We start from the raw sequence: 22,608 nt of genomic DNA on the forward strand, positions 1-22,608 counted from the left end.
GTGGAAGGTTGTGAAAAGTAAAAGAAAAGTAGGTGAATATGCCGTGATGAAGTAAGAGATGAAACTAAGACTTAAAATGTTGGTCAGGAATTTTCTTTTTTTTTTGTTTAATACAGATTGTGGAGTAGAAGAAGAAATATAGTGAAGATTAATCAGTAATTTTTATTTGCCTTTTATTTCACAGCCACAAGCACCTTTCATATACTGTTCTTATATATGTGCATTACCATTGTGTGTATATATATATATATATATATATATATATATATATATCATTAAGTCCACATGGCATTTTATTCATTTTGTTATTTTTTATATATGTTTTTTTTTCTGTTTGCATAACTTTCTAGGAAAAACTTTATTATTTGTAGGAGAGAAAATATGAAGATGTTGATATTGAGTCAGTGATCCGTAACTTCAAGGGAGTAATGTGTGCTATGATTTTACAGAACTGGTTTGCCCCAGGCTTTCAGAATGCGGCTACAAATTTGTACAGAGATGCTTTATGTGTGCAAGACATAACACTGGTATGCCTACCCAAGTACCTTGAGACCAGATTACTGGTTCCAAAGAATGCAGGTGGACTACATACAGCTACCTAAGGTGGATACCTACGTGTATGTCCTGGACTTGTTCTCATTAGGCATCAAGCCTAACTGGTGGCCAACACAACTGGTAAAACCACAGTCAAAAAATTTATAAGTTAAGTGGTCTGTAGATATGGGATCCTAGAGCCAATAGAAAGTGATAGGGGTGTATACCCCTATCACTTTCTATTGGCTCTAGGATCCCATATCTACAGACCACTTAACTTATAAAATTTAACTTATAAAATTTCACAGGTGAACTCATGAAAGATATTATGGTAACCCTAGGGACAGAACAGGCCTTCTGTGTGCCCTAGCACCCACAAATTAGTGACAGGGTGGAATGCTTAAACGGCACCCTGAAATTAAAAGTTTAGAAGTTTATGGAGGTTGCGCTGGGTGGGGTGTCTACCTACTGCTTTGTACTCAGTCCAAGTCACCCCTAGAGGAAAGGAGAACCTATCTCCATATAAAATACTTTTTGGTAGTGTCCCAAAGACCAATCTGTACTTTCCCCAGCAGCTGCAAGCTGCTCATGGTTCATTGTCTCAGTATGTACAGGGACTATATAAGCATCTAACTGAAACTCATGTTCTTTCTTCCATCCCAGATGCTATTTGCATGCAGAGAACACACAATTTGAATCCAGGATATTGGGTGGTGACAAACATATCAGGGGGACCTTGGAGGGGTGGGCTCTATTATGGGAATACTGCAGCTTGTATTTCAGGTCTTATACGGTAGCTTTTTGAAGTATATTAGGGATGAGCAAAGCGAGCTTTGGATCCTAGATCCAAAGTTGCGTCGCTCAAAACTTCGGTTTAATGCTGTACAGAGATCTGTCTCCTTACAGCATTAAAATGTACGGCCTCCAACGACGCGGAGTCAGTTTTTACCCAAAGTCTTGCGAGACTTCGGTGAATAACTTCTGTATTTGATTTTTAAACTGAAAAAATTATTTTAAAACTTGTATCTGAACTCGGCTTCAGTACCGAGGTACCAGTTTGACTTCGCCTCGTAACCGACTTCGCCTTGTTGGAGGCCATACATTTTGGCGCTGTATGGAGACGGATCTCCATACAGGATTAAACCAAAGTTTTGAGCGAAGCTACTTCAGATCTAGGATCCGAAGCTCGCTTTGTTCATCACTAATATATACATAAATATATACATATATATATAGTTTTGGCTTGCAAAAAAGGCTAAGTATGTAGTACAATCCAAGTACGCAGAATGAGAAGCGACTGATACTACTCCTCCTCCCATGTATAATGCTCTTTCCATACAGGATACAGTTTGATAAATGGGTGAAGATTCGACCAAGTTCCTCTATTGCCCTTAGGGTAATGGAAAGTACTCGACTGTAAATGTGTGTGAATGAGAAAAAGGGGGGAATTGATAGAGCAGTAAACATTTCTTGTATTCACAGCACATCTTTTTGTATCAAGGTCACTCACAAGACATCTCTTTGCATCAAGGTTACTTCAGAGCGTTGTCTGAGCTCAGGAAAGTAGCAGCTACAGGAATACACTAGTATATACCAGATACCTAGGGGGGATTAAGGTGGGCTGCTGTGCACCTCTATATGTCCAGTTTCTGCTACCTGGATGCTTTCTACGCACACTAACTGTTTAATCATTGATTGGAACATATCGTTTTACATTGGCACTCCCAATGTCAGATTTCAATGACCATAGTCCACAGGAATGTTTTTATTCATAAACCCAGTTTTTCCATGTGTTGATTCTTTATTTAAATTACCATGATTCATTGCATGCGAATTAACCAAGCATGACTGTCTTCGCTCATGTACAATGTGCAACTGCACTTGTAATTGGGACACGAGTTTGTAAAATTCAGATTAAAATCTTTGTCTTGAACATTTTTTTGTTCTATCCCTCCCCCAATTAGCATATAAATTACATATGCAAATAGAATGTTGTCACCCCACCCCCATAACGTCTGTCTCCAGTCCCCCTCCTTCTTACAGGACCAAGGACAAACCGTAGTGAGCGGAGAGGTGAGAGACTGCTGCATGCAGTGCCAGAATTATTTCTGTGCCTCAGTTACACAAAACTGTTGGTCAATCTACTGCATTAAAAAAATCTTAGGAAAATTAAAAAGCCAGTATTTTCTTACCCTAAGCAGTCCCCTTTCAACCAGCTAATTGTGGGGTTATCCACACTCCACTTCTGCATTACAATGCTCCCATAGAAGTCTGCAATGGACCTTTTCATGTAGTTTTGCCACAGTTCAGGTGGTTGCAGCAGAGCTAGGAAAGATCCAGTGGCCATGTTTGAGGTGGCCCCAATGCTACACGGGGTCCTCCAGACATCATCGAGGTGTCACCATGTGTTGCTGTTCTCCAGAGAGAATGGTAAGGCGTAGTAAACCCAATGAGAAATAAGTCCAGAAAGTCAGGGTTGGCAGTAAACCAGTGTACTTCTTTATTGGAGGAACTCAAGTGCAAAGTAACAAAAGCAAGGCACTGAGCTGGCTTCTCCAGTCTCCTCCCTGTCAGAAGAAGGTTTTCTGCTGAGGGAAGGCCTGCGCTAGCTGTACCTCTCTCTCCCTCTTAGAAAGTTGGGACCCTGGCCAAAGGGCTGCTGGTCCCTATCTGCAGACAGCTAGGTGCACTGACTGCTCTCTTTTTTATACATTTTCTAACTAAACTAGAACCTTCTAGTTGGAGGGTGAAGCTGGATAAACACAGACTAACAGAAACAATGTTGCAATTTCAGTCTGCCATAGACTTGTATTGAGCCTCAATATAAGACAATAGGCATGATAAAGCAGTTTTCAGACATAAACAACCATCTAAACAGAGCTTAACCAGACAGTCAAAACGTAACTCTTAATATTCTCTTATAGTAACTATGAAAAATGACTAGCTTCTCAGTGCATAGATAAAAAGTCCTAAAGTCTCTCAGTATTAGCTAGCTGCGCAATAACCTTTCCACAGAGCAGTACAAATACAGTGCAATAACAGTGCAAATGAACAGTATACAGTTGCAAGAAAAAGTATGTGAAACCTTTGGAATGATATGGATTTCTGCACAAATTGGTCATAAAATGTGATCTGATCTTCATCTGTCACAACAATAGACAATCACAGTCTGCCTAAACTAATAACACACAAAGAATTAAATGTTACCATGTTTTTATTGAACACATCATATAAACATTCACAGTGCAGGTGGAAAAAGTATGTGAACCCTTGGATTTAATAACTGGTTGAACCTCCTTTGGCAGCAAGAACTTCAATAAAACGTTTCCTGTAGCTGCAGATAAGACGTGCACAACGGTCAGGAGTAATTCTTGACCATTCCTCTTTACTGAACTGTTTCAGTTCAGCAATATTCTTAGGATGTCTGGTGTGAATCGCTTTCTTGAGGTCATGCCACAGCATCTCAATCAGGTAGAGGTCAGGGCTCTGACTGGGCCACTCCAGAAGGCGTATTTTCTTCTGTTTAAGCCATTCTGTTGTTGATTTACTTCTATGCTTTGGGTCGTTGTCCTGTTGCAACACCCATCTTCTGTTGAGCTTCAGCTGGTGGACAGATGGCCTTAAGTTCTCCTGCAAAATGACTTGATAAACTTGGGAATTCATTTTTCCTTCGATGATAGCAATCCGTCCAGGCCCTGACGCAGAAAAGCAGCCCCAAACCATGATGCCCCCACCACCATACTTCACAGTTGGGATGAGGTTTTGATGTTGGTGTGCTGTGCCTCTTTTTCTCCACACATTAGTGTTGTGTGTTTCTTCCAAACAACTCAACTTTGGTTTCATCTGTCCACAGAATATTTTGCCAGTACTGCTGTGGAACATCCAGGTGCTCTTGTGCAAACTGTAAACAGTGGCCTCCTCTGTGGTATCCTCCCATGAAATCTCTTCTTGTTTAGTATTTTACGTATCTTAGATTCGCTAACAGGGGTGTTAACATATGCCAGAGACTTTTGTAAGTCTTTAGCTGACTGTAAGATCCTCACCTGCTTTGCACTCCAGGGGAACCAAGAGGGGTCCTCGTGGAGTTGCGGGACAGGTTATGCGTGTCTCTGATGCACCAGCGCTGACCCCTTTGCGAGCCAGTGCGGAGATGCGTTCGCGTGGACATCGGAGGGGAGGACCGTCGGAGTCCCGGGGACAGAGTGGCCAGGCGAGTGACAAGACGCCGCGGCCAGGGTTGTCTCCGGTGTCTCCTGCGACTTCCGTTTCCGCATCTGGGTCCACGCGCTCGCATACTCGCGCTGAGTCAATCATGCGTCCGTGCGTACGCACGAGGGCAGGTTCGCAAAGGGATACACGGTCGCGAGTACGCGCTTCTTATGCACTTCGTCGACCAGTGGCGCATATTATACTGACTCACAAGAGCAAAGTGGATTAGGGAGCCAGCCATGGGTTAATCAACTTGTGATTGCCTTAGGCCTTGTCCTCAGGTGCAGGGCAATTTGTTCACCTATGGTAGTGGACACTTGGCACCCTGGGATTGGTCAGCAGGCATTTAAAAGGAGGTTTCTCAGGGTGATCAGTGCCCACTGTTATTTTCCCTCAACCAGGTATAGGTCACAACTCCTAGTGACTGAAGACTGCCAGGAACTTTGTCCTTACAGCGGACCCAAGATCTGGAGTGACTCGACTGCCAAGTGCACAGCATCATTCAGCACTGGTTGGGACTATTCCTGGAATCTACTTGCCTGTTTTTTTGTTATTATTCCTTGTTACCAGCAAGTGTCCTGGACGTTTATGTTTCTGGTGAATAAACACCTTTTTGCTTTCATCACTGGTCTGTTTGTTGGTGCCTTGCATTACACTGACACTCTAGGATTCTTCTTTACCTCATTGAGCAGTCTGTGCTGTGCTCTTGCAGTCATCTTTACAGGAAGGCCACTCCTAGGGAGAGTAGCAGCAGTGCTGAACTTTTTCAATTTATAGACAATTTGTCTTACCGTGGACTGATGAACAGCAAGGCTTTTGGAGATACTTTTATAACCCTTTCCAGCTTTATGCAAGTCAACAATTCTTAATCGTAGGTCTTCTGAGAGCTCTTTTGTGCGAGGCATCATCCACATCAGGCAATGGTTCTTGCGAAAAGCAAACCCAGAACTGGTGTGTTTTTTTATAGGGCAGGGCAGCTTTAACAAACACATCCAGTCTCATCTCATTGATTGGACTCCAGTTGGCTGATACCTCACTCCAATTAGCTCTTGGAGATGTCATTAGTCTAGGGGTTCACATACTTTTTCCACCTGCACTGTGAATGTTTACATGGTGTGTTCAATAAGAACATAGTAACATTTAATTCTTTGTGTGTTATTAGTTTAAGCAGACTGTGATTGTCTATTGTTGTGACTTAGATGAAGACCAGATCACATTTTATGACCAATTTGTGCAGAAATCCATATCATTCCAAAGGGTTCACATACTTTTTCTTGCAACTGTATATTACAATGAACATATAAAATGCAGTTCAACCATATAAAACATTATAAGTATAAACAACAACATAAATCACAAGTTAACCCTTCAAAGTGCAATAAAGTAGGGATTTGATCGCTCTGCATAGTAGCAATAGGGTGAATGTCCATAGCCCAAATACCCTTACTTCATGGCATTACGAAGGCATTTTGGTGCCCTAAGCAGATTGGAAAAATCGTCCCCTTCCATCTAAAAAAATATTAAATAATTTGAAATTAAAGTGGCTAGGTCATTGGTAGAGATGAAGTTATTGGAACTGGAAGACTATCTCAGTGAATGGGTTATTGGGCACATTTTTAAGTCAAGTACCTGTTGTGCAGTGCTTTGTTCACCTCCCGAGGCACCAGTGCTGTTTGGTGTCCCAACTAGATCTGTGAGAAGGCTTTTGGGCAGAAGTGGGCTAGTCCTGCTTCCTACCAAGGTACGGGTTGCAGGAAGCTAGGGAGTTGAGTTTTAGTCCAAAGGGACTAGACATGGCACCACAGCTCCAGGCAGTTCATAGACTGAGTATTATGAGGGGGTCTACAGCCAAAGGCACCCCACTAAAAGGTACCAGAACTGCTAGAAAGTCCAGTAACCAGACTGAAGCCAGAGATTAGCACAGCAGAGAAAGAGGAAGCAAGGCATTCAAGTCCACCTGCCAATTTACCCTTAGCCTGCAGGAGCCAAGAGAAAGAACAAGCATTGTTTGGATGACACAAGGTTATCGCAAGTTTAATCAAGTAAAACCATTGAACTTCACCAAGTCTGGACTCTACTTATTCCACCAACTACAACTACTTTGTTGCTGCTGAGCCTAACCCCGGGAGGCGACAGTCTCCAGGTAGGAACATCGTGACACAAAACTATCAGGCCACAACACCGGCTTTCCTTAACACTGGGACACGATCGGCCCTGGGGGATGGCATGCCGCAATTATTCTTAACCAGTTCCAATCAGAAGTGGTACATATAACTTTCATTACACCCTTAAATTAATAAAAACCTTAGGCTAAATACAGAATAACCTCAGAATGCACCCCAAAACACAGATCCAGAGAGCAAAACTTCTAAATAAATACAGGCGGACCAGACTTTAAAACATACACAGGCACCAGACCAGACTTGTAAATAACTGTACACTCCATAATAAATATATTCCTCATATTAGACCTAAGAAGTCAGACCCCAAAAATAACTATAGAGCTTCATACCAGACATCTTAAATAAATACAAACCCTAGAATAAATATCTCTGATTAGACCACAGAATACAACCCCAATACCCCAAAATAAAAAGACCACAAAATAAATACAGACCCTAGACCAGACCCTAGAAACAATCAGACAGCAGCTCACACTCTAGTCCTCCATGAAGGGCAAAGCCTAAGTAGCATTTAGGAAAGTGCTGTATTGTGTTAGGTTTAGCGTAAGGGCTATTGGGGTAGTGGACAAGGGTTCAGAGGATCAGTTGTGGGCATGTCTGGAGCCCAAATATTCTAGGCACAGCTCCATCTAATGGCTTGAGAACCTGCACAGAATTGGTCATGTGACCTTATCTGTGTAGATGCTTCAACATTTGCATGTCCTGCACACATTTTGCACCATTGAACGTTATAGTTCCATAATGTCTTTTGCTGCAATTTGCTGCAAAAATGTGACAAAAAATGTAATATGTATTGGTGCTGTAGGTGGTCACTAACCCGTGCGTACCCCTCATCCAAGCCCTGGGTAGTAGTGCAAGTCTTTGTCAATTTATTTGGCACTGTGTGAATACAACCCTATGGCTAGAATTACACGTCTTTTTTTTGTGGCAGTTTTTCATGCAGTTTTTGAGCCAAAGCTAGACGTGGATTGAAAAGGAATGGAAAAAACAAAGGAAAGACTTCTCTTTCCCTCTGGATTCACTTCCAACATTGGCAACAAAAACTATACCTTAGACTGCAGCAAAGATAGCATGTTTGTTTCCAGCCTAAGGGTATAACCCCATGCAGCCAAGCCATGTCCTCCCATGGCAACCAATGACAATACGAATTTTCATGTGGCAACTGGTTGCTGCAGGAGTGCGTGGCTTGACTGTATGGGGCCAGCTGCACTGTTGGTCTGTACCATAACACTGAATCCACACCTGCAGCTGTCGATTACATTTTTTGTTTGACTTAAACCAAGAATGAATCAAATAAGAGAGAAACGTACCAGACCAAGTTCAGAAAGGTTTCTTTTGTTAATTTTTAAAATATTTTAAAAAAAACACACTGAGGATCATAAGAACCACTTCTAAGCGGCCTTTACACAATATTTTGTAGAATATATATTGTGGAGTGAAAGAATATTGCCAAAAGTTTGCAAAACTATGCCAGAAGTGTGGATAGGACTGGAGCCAAACATACTGTAGGAGTGGATATAAAGTATCAGTTTACATCATCCTTTTATTTACTGTTGTATCCACTCCAGACTAAAAAAAAACTAACTACATCAAAGCTCCATCAAAAGCTGTGACTCCACCCTAATAAAACCATATAGCTCATAAATCCAGTGGATGCAATCCTCTCCATGGTCATGTGATGGACTAAGGTGCTCATTACAAGAGAGAGCTCTTATAACGGTGGCCATACGGAATGCAGCCTTGGGGTGGTACTATGCCGTTGTCACGGATGGTGTTGCAGAAAACAAGAAGTAACAAATAAAGATCCGACTGACTTGATCCCAAACTAAGGAACAAAAGGGTGAGCCCTATTAAAGCCCTAGAGCTCTCCCTGACTGCTCAGCCCATGCAAAGATCTCTGTGATAGAAAGTTGCATGTCCACGTACCTAGATTGAGTGACACCTGAAAACCTTATAATAGTGAGGGGACACGACCACCGGCTCTCTGCACTTAATATGGAGGGAGTCAGGGTCACCTAGAATCAAGCCAACAGGAAAACACAAATAAAGGGATAGACTTATCTGAGGAAGCAGCAGTAGCAAACTTCTAGCAGTGAGCACAATCCAGGAAGTAGTATAAACTGCAAAGTGAGGCAGTATGGGAGGGGATATAAAGGGAGGCAATCACTGCTAATAGATGACAGCTGGGAGAGGGAGAAGAGATGTCAAAGCGAAACCAAAACAAAAGAACACCATGCAGGAGGTACTGAAGAACGTCTGTCAGAATATCTCAGAGATCTGGCGGAGACAGCCGTGCGCCTGAGAACTGTGCAACCGATGCAGTCATGTGCTTTACCTATACTACTTACCATGAAACCGTGGGAATCCGTGGAAAGCCACTATATTTATGGTCACCCTGTCATATGATAATAAATAAGTTGTCCCAAGATTATAGGGGTTGTCCGGATTCAGAGCTCAACCCCGACATATCCCCTTCTTCACCCAGGCAGTCCCCCTGAGATGAGCATCAGAGTATTTCATGCTCCAATGCTCTCCGTTCCCCTGCTGAATCGCACAGGGCAAGGTTTTTTTCTGGAGATCCGGTGACGTACAGAGCTCTCTCCATGGGTAACCTAGGCGAAGGATTCCGCCTAGCAGTGTTTCCGGTGACGTCACCAATACTAATGGGTGGGCTTTAGTGCTACCCAACCCTGTAAAACAGCTAGGGCAGCACTAAAGCCTGCCCATTAGTGCCGATGACATCACCGGGAACACTCCTAGGTGGAAGCCTCCGCCTAGTAGTGTAAGTATGTAAACAAAAAAGCCCTTGCCGTGGGCGATATAGCGTAGGTGCAGAAGGGGATATGTCTGTGGTAAGCTCTGAACCCAGACAACCCTTTTAAGGCTACATGACAATGTGCCACACAACAACACATCCCAGAAAAGTAGCACAAGCAAAACCATTTGTGCTTCTTGTCTGCAATGTGCTGCCGCACAACTATGTTTATGCTGTGATTTGCCTTCAAAAAAAGTTGGCAGCAAGTCGCACACAACCTGCATTGTGGTCTATAATGGCAAAACTGTGTGCAACTTGCGACCAAAAACGGATTTTTTTTTTGGCTCGCGCCATGTTGAGTGTCACATCGGGACCCCGCTGACAATCATTAGATGCGATGTCGCAATGCATCATCATGTGACATTGCAAACTTTACGTCGCCTAAGACTGGGGGACTACATGGCGTTCTTGGCTGTCGCACAACCAAAGATCGTTGCGTAGTAGTGTAGCCATTGAACGGAATGGGGATGCAGTGTAAGTCATGGATGGGAAGGGCTCCCCAGTATACAGCAAGGCCACACGGGTTAGTAAGGAAACTTTGTACTTTTATTCCTAACAAATCAAACCTAGGAAACACCAGCATGCCAATATACAGTCATGGACGTAAATGTTGGCACCCCTGAAATTTTTTAAGAAAATGAAGTATTTTTCACAGAAAACACATGTTTTGCTATACGCATGTTTAAGACCTCATACAGCTATGTGAACGGGAAAATTAAAAAAAACCTCTGGTTAAGGCCTCATGCGCACGACCGTATGTATTGTCCGGTCCTCAAAAAATACGGATGAAGTCTGTGTGCATTTCGTATTTTGCCGAACGGAACAGCTGGCCCCTAATAGAACAGTACGATCGTTGTCCGTAATGCGGACAATAATAGGACATGTTCTATTTTTTTGGTGGAACGGAAATACGGATATACGGAAACGGGATGCACACGGAGTAACTTCCGTTTTTTTGCGGACCCATTGAAATGAATGGTTCCGTATACGGTCTGCCAAAAAAACGCAACGGACAAGGAAAGAAAATACGTTTGTGTGCATGAGGCCTAATAAAGTTGTATAGCTTTCAAATTACAATTGTTGGGCAGCAGTATTGTGCCCCATTTACAAATTTTGGTATTCTGCAACTGAATGCATTGCCTTTACCAGTACTGTTGGGCAATATGCTCATTATGAAGTCTGAAGTCAATGTTTATCCTTGATACAAAAAAAGAATTGCTAATTTTTTAATAAATGCACATTTTGGGATAAATAAGGTGTACATATGACCCTGTCCATAAAACAATATACTGTTACAATACGATGTTTCTATAGTATAGTATCTTCTACAACAGATGTCAACCCACCATTACGAGAAGAGTAGATGAATGATATCACAGCAGGACTTTCTAAGGAGAAATATTTTTTTTCCAGCCTTAGAATGTAATATAAGGATACGATCGACATTTTATACTACCGTAGCTGTTACAGAAAAGTGTGGCAGTATGTTACTTGGCAGTAAAAAGTCCCCTGATAAAGGAAGTGAAGGCAGATTATCATTGCTGGTGGCAGATATCGATGGTTGCGCTCATCCTGTTGTGAAAGTATCATTCTCTTTATCACTGGGAAGGTCACCTCGTATGAATCTGTCAGAATTAGGCACCAGGCCATATGGAGTCTCTGCAAGACTGTCTGCTCCTTCTGCAGTAGTATTACATACACGTGCACTGCAGACAGCCGGAGACAAACACGGTACCTCCCTGTGTATATACTTATTAGATTAAATTAGCCTAATTCCTGCCCTTGTAACACACTGACGAGGAGGAGGCACTCATATGGCAGAAGGAGAACCATCTTAGCAGCTACCTCTACAGCTGGCGGGCTGAGGAACCTTGTGGTGTGCGTTAGACAGATCAAGACATTTATGGGTATTTCAGGGAAGCCCCTCAGACAGTGTGAGACCCTGAGATATGGATGAGGATGTGTACAGAAGTTTGGGCGCATACGAGGAGACGGCTCAATAAAATACAATCTGAATGATTTCTTAACAGAAGAAAACCCTTAGGGCTCACGCACACGAACGTATTTTCTTTCCGTGTTCGTTCCATGTTTTTTGCAGGCCGTATGTGGAACAATTCATTTAAAAAAGTGGAAGTTACTCTGTGCGCATTCCGTTTCCATATGTCCATTCCGCCAAAAAATAGAACATGTCCTATTAGGCCTCATGCACACGGCCGTTACATGCATTGGGGACTACAATTTGCAGTCCCGAATGCATGGGCGCCATTTGTGCGGCTGTCGCGACAGATCCAGACCCATGTAACTTGAATGGGTTCTTGATCCGTCCACACCTCAAAAAAATATAACATCCGTTATACACCGCACCTTCCGGATTGGGGACCCATTCAAGTGAATAGGTCCGCATTCGTGATGCGGTGAGCACCCGGCCAGTGCCCATATATTGCCGACCTGCTGTTTGCAGGCCGCAATAGGGCCACGCCAGTGTGCATGAGGCCTAATTTTCCGCATAATGGACAAGGATAGTACTGTTCTATTAGAAGCCAGCTGTTCCCCAAAATACGCATTGCACACAGACATCATCTGTATTTTTAGTGGATTCTGTGTTTTGCAGACCGCAAAACACATGCAGTCGTGTGCATGAGCCATTAAAGGGAGTTTGTCGCCTCTATGTAGCATATATAGCTGCTATGGTCCACATCAGTCAAATCACACCTTTGGTAATTTCATTGCCAATTGCAATCCCCAGACAAAGAATTTTGATGGATAAGAAAATGAGACACCAAGTGTCCATCTGGGCATTTTCAAACTTTCAAGGAGCCTAAGCCAACTTCTTCTCTCAATCCAAGCTTCTCCCCATTTCGCTACCCGGTCCTTCCCTTCTGCCTGTGGCATCACTGGCCACCCTTCTGTAACACCTGTGGAGATTTGCTCTGGTAGACAGACTTGTGGACGCAGTACAGAGGCAATGACAACGTCTTTAACTTAAACAGTGCAGTGTTTTATTCACACATACGTAAAGTGACAACAAAAAAGGCAGTTTCAGGGAAAACCAGTCACCTTGAGTCTGGTGTTTGTTCACACCAGGCTGCAGCACATAAGTCATTGGGTGAAGCAGAAGTCCACAAGCTTTTTCCTAAACAATATAGCAGGCCTTAGTCCCGGCCCAAACTCTCAGGCTCCAACACCCAGACTGACAAAGCTCCACTATCACACTCCGACCCTGGCTGTATGAATGTAGTCTGCCTGATGTTTCTTCTGGGTCCAATATCATCTCTGACCAATTGATCCCGTAGACTCTTAGATCTATGGTAAGAAAATAATGCGGGATATCTAAAGAATATGCCAATGTCGTCTAATGATGTTACTAATGGCAATACTTGCTTCCATATAAGTGGAAATAAACGGAAGCCTAGTCGACCTAGATATACTTCTCTGATCAATAAGTGCTTCTCTGTGTTCATCTAAAAGTCTACGTGGATATCCCCGTTGTACAAATTTATTCACCATTGTGTTCAATGTGGTCTCAAATCTACTGGGCTCTAATTCTACACGTCTACCCCCTAACATTTGTGAGTACGGGAGGTGTCTGATCATCTTCCTAGGATGGCAACTGCTATAAGTAAGAATCGTATTTTTATCAGTGGGTTTTGTGTACAGTTCAGTGTGTAATATACCATCTAAAAATTTTAATTCCGTGGTGGAATAAACCAAAGTAAACTGTAGGGCATTATCAACACTGTTCAAAGCTTTATGAAAATCAAATAATTGACTCTCATTTCCAATCCAAATGAGGAAGATGTCGTCTATATATCTCCACCACCTCAAAACATGCTTGAAGTGGTGAGACTGATAGACGACGTTCTCCTCAAAAGCTCTCATGTATAGATTAGCGTAAGTTGGGGCCATATTAGACCCCATGGCCGCACCCCTTTTTTTTTGTGTAGAACGTATCCTGAAACAAAAAGTAATTGTATTTCAAAATTATATTCCAAAGAGCCACAATGAAATCACAGGCTGGACTGGAGAGAGAAGACAAATGTTAAATTTGTGTCACCGCAGAAATGCCTTTGTCATGATCAATAGATGTATATAACGAAGTCAATCAAATGATGCCAAAATCAACATTTTTATATGTGATACCTCAAGATCCCCTAACTTTGTCAAAAAATATGAGGTGTCACGTATATAAGAAATCCCCCCAATTGCATAACTGCACAATATTTTATCCCAAAAAGTGACTAAATATAGAGTCTGAACCCGAAAAAATGGGGCGTTCAGGAGGATCAATAAGGAGAAGTTGGGGAATGTGTTTTGGGGTGTCATTTTACATATACCCATGCTGGGTGAGAGAAATATCTTGGCAAAAGACAACTTTTCCCATTTTTTTATAAAAAGTTGACATTTGACCAAGATATTTATCTCACCCAGCATGGGTATATGTAAAATGACACCCCAAAACACATTCCCCAATTTCTCCCAAGTACGGCGATACCACATGTGTGACACTTTTTTGCAGCCTAGGTGGGCAAAGGGGCCCACATTCCAAAGAGCACCTTTAGGATTTCACCGGCCATTTTTTACAGATTTTGATTTAAAACTACTTTGCACACATTAGGGCCCCTAAAATGCCAGGGCAGTATAAGTACCCCACAAGTGACCCCATTTTGGAAAGAAGACACCCCAAGGTATTCCGTGAGGGGCATGGCGAGTTCCTAGAATTTTTTATTTTTTGTCACAAATTAGTGGAATATGAGACTTTGTAAGAAAAAACAAAACAAAAAAAAAACATAATTTTCCGCTAACTTGTGACAAATAATAAAAAATTCTAGGAACTCGTCATGCCCCTCACGGAATACCTTGGGGTGTCTTCTTTCCAAAATGGGGTCACTTGTGGGGTAGTTATACTTCCCTAGCATTCTAGGGGCCCTAATGTGTGGTAAGTAGTTTGAAATCAAAATGTGTAAAAAATGACCTGTGAAATCCTAAAGGTGCTCTTTGGAATGTGTGCCCCTTTGCCCACCTAGGCGGCAAAAAAGTGTCACACATGCGGTATCGCCGTACTCAGGAGAAGTTGGGGAATGTGTTTTGGGGTGTCATTTTACATATACCCATGCTGGGTGAGAGAAATATCTTGGCAAAAGACAACTTTTCCCTTTTTTTTATACAAAGTTGGCATTTGACCAAGATATTTCTCTCACCCAGCATGGGTATATGTAAAATGACACCCCAAAACACATTCCCCAACTTCTCCTGAGTACGGCAATACCACATGTGTGACACTTTTTTGCAGCCTAGATGCGCAAAGCGGCCCAAATTCCTTTTAGGAGGGCATTTTTAGAAATTTGGATCCCAGACTTCGTCTCACGCTTTCGGGCACCTAAAAAGCCAGGGCAGTATAAATACCCCACATGTGACCCCATTTTGGAAAGAAGACACCCCAAGGTATTTAATGAGGGGCATGGCGAGTTCATAGAATATTTTTTTTGGGCACAAGTTAGCGGAAATTGATTTTTTTTTTTTCTCACAAAGTCTCCCTTTCCGCTAACTTGGGACAAAAATTTAAATCTTTCATGGACTCAATATGCCCCTCACGGAATACCTTGGGGTGTCTTCTTTCCGAAATGGGGTCACATGTGTGGTATTTATACTGCCCTGGCATTTTAGGGGCCCTAAAGCGTGAAAAGAAGTCTGGAATATAAATGTCGAAAAAATTTTACGCATTTGGATTCCGTGAGGGGTATGGTGAGTTCATGTAAGATTTTATTTTTTGACACAAGTTAGTGGAATATGAGACTTTGTAAGAAAAAAAAATAAAATAAAAAAATTCCGCTAACTTGGGCCAAAGAAATGTCTGAATGGAGCCTTACAGGGGGGTGATCAATGACAGGGGGTGATCAGGGAGTCTATATGGGGTGATCACCCCCCTGTCATTGATCACCCCCCTGTAAGGCTCCATTCAGACAGCCATATGTGTTTTGCGGATCCGATCCATGTATCCGTGGATCCCTAAAAATTAAACGGATGTCTGAATGGAGCCTTACAGGGGGGTGATCAATGACAGGGGGGTGATCAATGACAGGGGGTGATCAGGGAGTCTATATGTGTGATCATCCCCCTGAAATTGATCACCCCCCTGTAAGGCTCCATTCAGACGTCCATATGTGTTTTGCGGATCCGATCCATGTATCCGTGGATCCGTAAAAATCATACGGACGTCTGAATGAAGCCTTACAGGGGGGTGATCAGGGAGTCTATATGGGTGATCACCCCCCTGAAATTGATCACCCCCCTGTAAGGCTCCATTCAGACATCCGTATGTGTTTTGCGGATCCGATCCATGTATCCGTGGATCCGTAAAAATCATATGGACGTCTGAATGGAGCCTTACAGGGGGGTGATCAATGACAGGGGGGTGATCAGGGAGTCTATATGGGGTGATCAAGGGTGATCAGGGGTTCATAAGGGGTTAATAAGTGACAGGGGGGGTGTAGTGTAGTGCAGTGGTGTTTGGTGGTACTTTACTGAGCTACCTGTGTCCTCTGGTGGTCGATCCAAGCAAAAGGGACCACCAGAGGACCAGGTAGCAGGTATATTAGACGCTGTTATCAAAACAACGTCTAATATACCTGTTAGGGGTTAAAAAAATTGCATCTCCAGCCTGCCAGCGAACGATCGCCGCTGGCAGGCTGTAGATCCACTCGCTTACCTTCCGTTCCCGGTCCCTAAGGGGTTAAATGATGGCAGGTGTATGCTGACTCCTATTTAATATGATTTTGAATGTGCTAAATTCTGAACACAGCTACATCCCCAGTTATAAGAGGGTGTGCACACTTATGCAACCACATTATTTTATTTTTAGATTTCAGTTTGTTTTTCAATTGAGTTGTACAGTTATCTTTGTCTCATTTTTTTACAGCACAGAAACCAGACATTTTAACAGGGGCGTGTAGACTTTTTATATCCAGTGTATATATATATTGTGGTAAGGTGAACAGAAAAGTGTATGGTAAAGTCCTGGAAGGGGTGTATATCCCACCCAGCTTCCTCAACTGGGTGAGGTAAATAAAATCCAGAAGGTTAAAATAGTCTCAGCAATGTCTAGGTTGCTGAGACAGTTTTGTTAAGTTTATGGGCTAGATTTTATTGGACTGGGAGAAGGTAGGCTTGGTAGAGGGACCTCCCCAGTCCACCCCGTTCCGGGGCAGGTTTTCCCCTAGCCTGAGGGATCCCCAACTGAAGCCAGCTGGGATCATTAAGGGAAAATAAAGCACAGTCCAGGCTGTCAGTCTGGGGAGAGGAATGCCTGGAGAAAGTCTGGGAAGATGTCTGCCCTGCTGGCTAGAGAAGCCAAATTCTCTGTGTGACCTGTGTTCAATAGGTGAGTTAGGTTCTTCACTGTATTAGCCAGAGTCCAGACGGGCAGGTGTTTATTTTGGTTTGGTTTATGTTGTGGTGCTGGACCTTCACCTTACCCAGTGAGTTATAACTGGATTTGCCTGTATTGCCGGAGTGTTATTAGAGAATAAAGCAACGTTTGGACTTTAACCCTGTGGTCTGCACGAGAATCTGTCATCGCCACCATGCCTGAGAGTGTAGCCCCTTTATATATATATACACATACTAATAATACAGAATGGGTCAGGCATTATATATACTATCCATTTAGAGGGCATTATACATATGGGCACTACAGGGGGTCTTTTCTCTAGTGACACTACAGGGGACATTATATTATGGGTACACTACAGACGGTAATTATAACTACATAGGGCACTGCAGCAGGTCTTTATAATATAAATACTTTTACCACTATAGGAGGCATTATAACTATTACAGACACTATAGGGGCTTTATTACTACTGTGGGCTCTTATAGGGGTACCTTATAGAGGGGCCTTGTTACTGCTGGGGGCACTATTGGAGGCTTTATTTCTACTAGGGGCCCTATGGGAGCATTTTTATTCAGCACATATTAATGGGGAAACTATTGGAGGTACTGTGGGGCAGTGTTCCTCAACTCCAGCCCTCAGGGCCCACCAATCAGTCATGATTTCAGAATATCCTGCAGAATAAATACCTGTGGTAAGTCCTGATGCACTGAAACTAAGGGTACTTTCACACTTGCGGCAGGACGGATCTGACAGGCTGTTCACCATGTCGGATCCGTCCTGCGGCTATTTTGCCGTGCCCGCGGACCGCCGCTCCGTCCCCATTGACTACAATGCGGACGGGGGCGGAGCTCCGGCGCAGCACGGCGCTGCACGGAGAAAGGCCGCCGGACTAAAATTACTGCATGTCAGGCTTTTTAGTCCGGCGGCTTTCTCCGTGCAGCGCCGTGCTGCGCCGGAGCTCCGCCCCCGTCCCCATTGTAGTCAATGGGGACGGAGCGGCGGTCCGCGGGCACGGCGAAATAGCCGCAGGACGGATCCGACATGGTGAACAGCCTGTCGGATCCGTCCTGCCGCTAGTGTGAAACTACTCTAACTACAGGTCCTTCTAAAAAAATTAGCATATTGTGATAAAGTTCATTATTTTCTGTAATGTACTGATAAACATTAGACTTTCATATATTTTAGATTCATTACACACCAACTGAAGTAGTTCATCCTTTTATTGTTTTAATATTGATGATTTTGGCATACAGTTCATGAAAACCCCAAATTCCTATCTAAAAAAATTAGCATATCATGAAAAGGTTCTCTAAACGAGCTATTAACCTAATCATCTGAATCAACTAATTAACTCTAAACACCTGCAAAAGATTCCTGAGGCTTTTAAAAACTCCCAGCCTGGTTCATTACTCAAAACCGCAATCATGGGTAAGGCTACTTTCACACTAGCGTTCGGGCGGATCCGTTCTGAACGGATCCGCTCATAATAATGCAGACGGAGGCTCCGTTCAGAACGGATCCGTCTGCATTATTTTTAGCATATAACAGCTAAGTGTGAAAATAGCCTAGTACGGATCCGTCCAGACTTTCAATGTAAAGTCAATGGGGGACGGATCCGCTTGAAGATTGAGCCACATTGTGGCATCTTCAAACGGATCCGTCCCCATTGACTTACATTGAAAGTCTGGACGGATCCGCACGGATCCGCACACCTCCGCACGGCCAGGCGGACACCCGAACGCTGCAAGCAGCGTTCAGCTGTCCGCCTGTCCGTGCGGAGGCGAGCGGAGCGGAGGCTGAACGCCGCCAGACTGATGCAGTCTGAGCGGATCCGCTCCATTCAGACTGCATCAGGGCTGGACGGCTGCGTTCGGGTCCGCTCGTGAGCTCCTTCAAACGGAGCTCACGAGCGGACCAGCGAACGCTAGTGTGAAAGCAGCCTAAGACTGCCGACCTGACTGCTGTCCAGAAGGCCATCATTGACACCCTCAAGCAAGAGGGTAAGACACAGAAAGGAATTTCTGAACGAATAGGCTGTTCCCAGAGTGCTGTATCAAGGCACCTCAGTGGGAAGGAAAAAGTGTGGCAGAAAACGCTGCACAACGAGAAGAGGTGACCGGACCCTGAGGAAGATTGTGGAGAAGGACCGATTCCAGACCTTGGGGGACCTGCGGAAGCAGTGGACTGAGTCTGGAGTAGAAACATCCAGAGCCACCGTGTACAGGCGTGTGCAGGAAATGGGCTACAGGTGCCGCATTCCCCAGGTCAAGCCACTTTTGAACCAGAAACAGCGGCAGAAGCGCCTGACCTGGGCTACAGAGAAGCAGCACTGGACTGTTGCTCAGTGGTCCAAAGTACTTTTTTCGGATGAAAGCAAATTTTGCATGTCATTTGGAAATCAAGGTGCCAGAGTCTGGAGGAAGACTGGGGAGAGTCCAGTGTCAAGTACCCACAGTCAGTGATGGTCTGGGGTGCCATGTCAGCTGCTGGTGTTGGTCCACTGTGTTTTATCAAGGGCAGGGTCAATGCAGCTAGCTATCAGGAGATTTTGGAGCACTTCATGCTTCCATCTGCTGAAAAGCTTTATGGAGATGAAGATTTCATTTTTCAGCACGACCTGGCACCTGCTCACAGTGCCAGAACCACTGGTAAATGGTTTACTGACCATGGTATTACTGTGCTCAATTGGCCTGCCAACTCTCCTGACCTGAACCCCATAGAGAATCTGTGGGATATTGGGAAGAGAAAGTTGAGAGACGCAAGACACAACACTCTGGATGAGCTTAAGGCCGCTATCGAAGCATCCTGGGCCTCCATGACACCTCAGCAGTGCCACAGGCTGATTGCCTCCATGCCACGCCGCATTGAAGCAGTCATTTCTGCTAAAGGATTCCCGACAAGTATTGAGTGCATAACTGAACATCATTATTTGAAGGTTGACTTTTTTTGTATTAAAAACACTTTTCTTTTAGTGGTCGGATGAAATATGCTAATTTTTTTAGATAGGAAATTTGGGGTTTTCATGAGCTGTATGCCAAAATCATCAATATTAAAACAATAAAAGGCTTGAACTACTTCAGTTGGTGTGTAATGAATCTAAAATATATGAAAGTCTAATGTTTATCAGTACATTACAGAAAATAAGGAACTTTATCACAATATGCAAATTTTTTTAGAAGGACCTGTATATCACCTACTCAGTGCTAAGGAAATCCTGAAAACATGACAATCAGGTGGGCCCTGAGGACTGGAGTTGAGGAACCCTGCTGTAGGGAACACTATTACCATGGAGGACAGTTTGGGAGCATGTTATTATCTGTATCTATATGGCTCTAGCACAGTATTGGGGGCAGCAGGATGACAGTGTTGAGGCACCAGGAAGGGAGGATGAAAGTAAAGTGAGGACGAAACGTGGCTGAAACAAGGTATCTTGGCGGTCTTATCTCCGAATTAAGACATTGAGGAAAGTCTACATCACAGGAGATGTCACTGGATGTAAGAGGTACAGTATGTGCTGCTGTATTCTCCTGTATATTTTGTAGTGATGTATGTAATGTCCAAACACATATCTGTTTCATGGTAGGGTTGGGGGGTGGATTGAGAATTTGGCCCACCCTGCCGCATCCTGGCCCCAGACTTCAGATCACACTGTGTGTGTTCTGAATTCTGGGGCCTCACACCCATCTACTACAATATCTGTACTCAGAGAGTTATCACTGTGTTATCTGTGGTGTTACATAGGACTGCAGGTGACATCTACTGCATTATCTGTAAAAAAAATAGGGGGCATGGTCACAGGTTGGGGCGCAATACATAGCTTGCTTGCAACCCACGCTATGCTACTGCCACTACCACTCCCATCCTCTGCACCTGCAAGGCTCGCTGCATCATCAGTATTAAACACTCGGACAACCCTTTTAATTCACCAGGGTATTTGGGAGTTAATCAACCGACACCTCCTAAAATATCAGCTTTTCTCTATAGGAATCCTAGGTTTGAATCCGACCAAGGACAACATCTGCAAGGAGTTTGTATGTTCTCCCTGTGTTTGCGTGGGTTTCCTCCGGGTACTCCGGTTTCCTCCCACACTCCAAAGACATACTGATAGGGACTTTAGATTGTGAGCCCCATTGGGGACAATTTTATGCTAATGTCTGTAAAGCACTGCAGAATATAGTAGTGCTATATAAGTGCATAAAAAAAAAATATAGGACCCATCATCTAATAAAGGGTTTTCGCAAACTGGTCACCCCTTTAAGATAGAAGCCAAGTGTACCGTTTGGTTTTCATATTGTGTGAGAGTCAAGCTAATTATTGGCTCTTCCTGCTTTTCCTTGGATGTCTATTTGTTTTTATGTGCTTTCTGCAGATATCCTTCTTCAGCTCAACCTAGTTTATAGAGGCATACAATCAGACGACTGGTTAAAGCAATCCCGTGTAATCCCGTCTGTGCACTGAGCTGTGCATCAATATGTAATAGTAATTGCCTGCAAGAACATTGATCGGAGTAGGGTTACCCAAGTTTTGTTGTATCTCTATTTTTATTGCCACTGAAATTTAGACAATTTAATTTTTTATGATATATTTTTTGGGCTTAGAGGTTTATCATTATTGCAGATAATGCATTTGTTATTATTCCCAAATCCCCTGGGACTCTTCACAAATAACCAGTTAGAGCAGGTTCGCATTGGCATTAGGGAATTTCATTATAGGTTCCGTTATAACAGAATTTATCAGAATTTTAGGATAGAAAGCAAAATGGAAGCCTTTAAGAGGCATTCCGTTTTGCTCCATCCTAATACATGTCTATGGGGATAAACAACCGTTCTGTTTGCTTCCGTTTTACTTGATGGAAAAAATAGTCCTGTTGAAAGGACTATTTTTTTTGTCATGTATAACAGAAACAAACGGAACCGTTATTTGTCCCCATAGACATGTATTAGGATGGAGCAAAATAGAATGCCTATTAAGGCAAGGGCTACACGGCAACACTGGTCTCGCGATATCTGTCGCGGCCAGGATCGCTGAGTAGCCGTGATCTCATAGAAATGATTGGGATCACCAACCACGTTGGATTTCTTGCGACTTTTGCAGCGATTCCATTCATTTCTATGGGATAACCGCTGCTCATCGAGTCGTGTGACCAGTGTCGCCCTGTAACCCTTGCCTAAAGGCTTCAGTTTTGCTTCCTGTCCTAAAATTCCATTATAACGGAACCTATGTAGCTGGCCAGCTAAGACCTGTCCTAGGTTTCAAATATAGCTTATATGTTATACAGCTAGACCTGCCAATAACCTTAATACAGTTCCTATGTTTATGTCTTAAAGACAAAAGCAGAGTTATTTACTGTGACTTCATGTTTGGATGTCATATAACTGTTATATATATTGTGTTCACAGAAGCAGAAAAAGATAATATGCCTTTAAGATTCATTATATAATATAAGGCAAGCTCAATGCCACAGCAGAAACAGCAGA

Source organism: Bufo gargarizans, chromosome 6, assembly GCF_014858855.1.
Source record: "Bufo gargarizans isolate SCDJY-AF-19 chromosome 6, ASM1485885v1, whole genome shotgun sequence".
Lineage (NCBI taxonomy): Eukaryota > Metazoa > Chordata > Amphibia > Anura > Bufonidae > Bufo > Bufo gargarizans.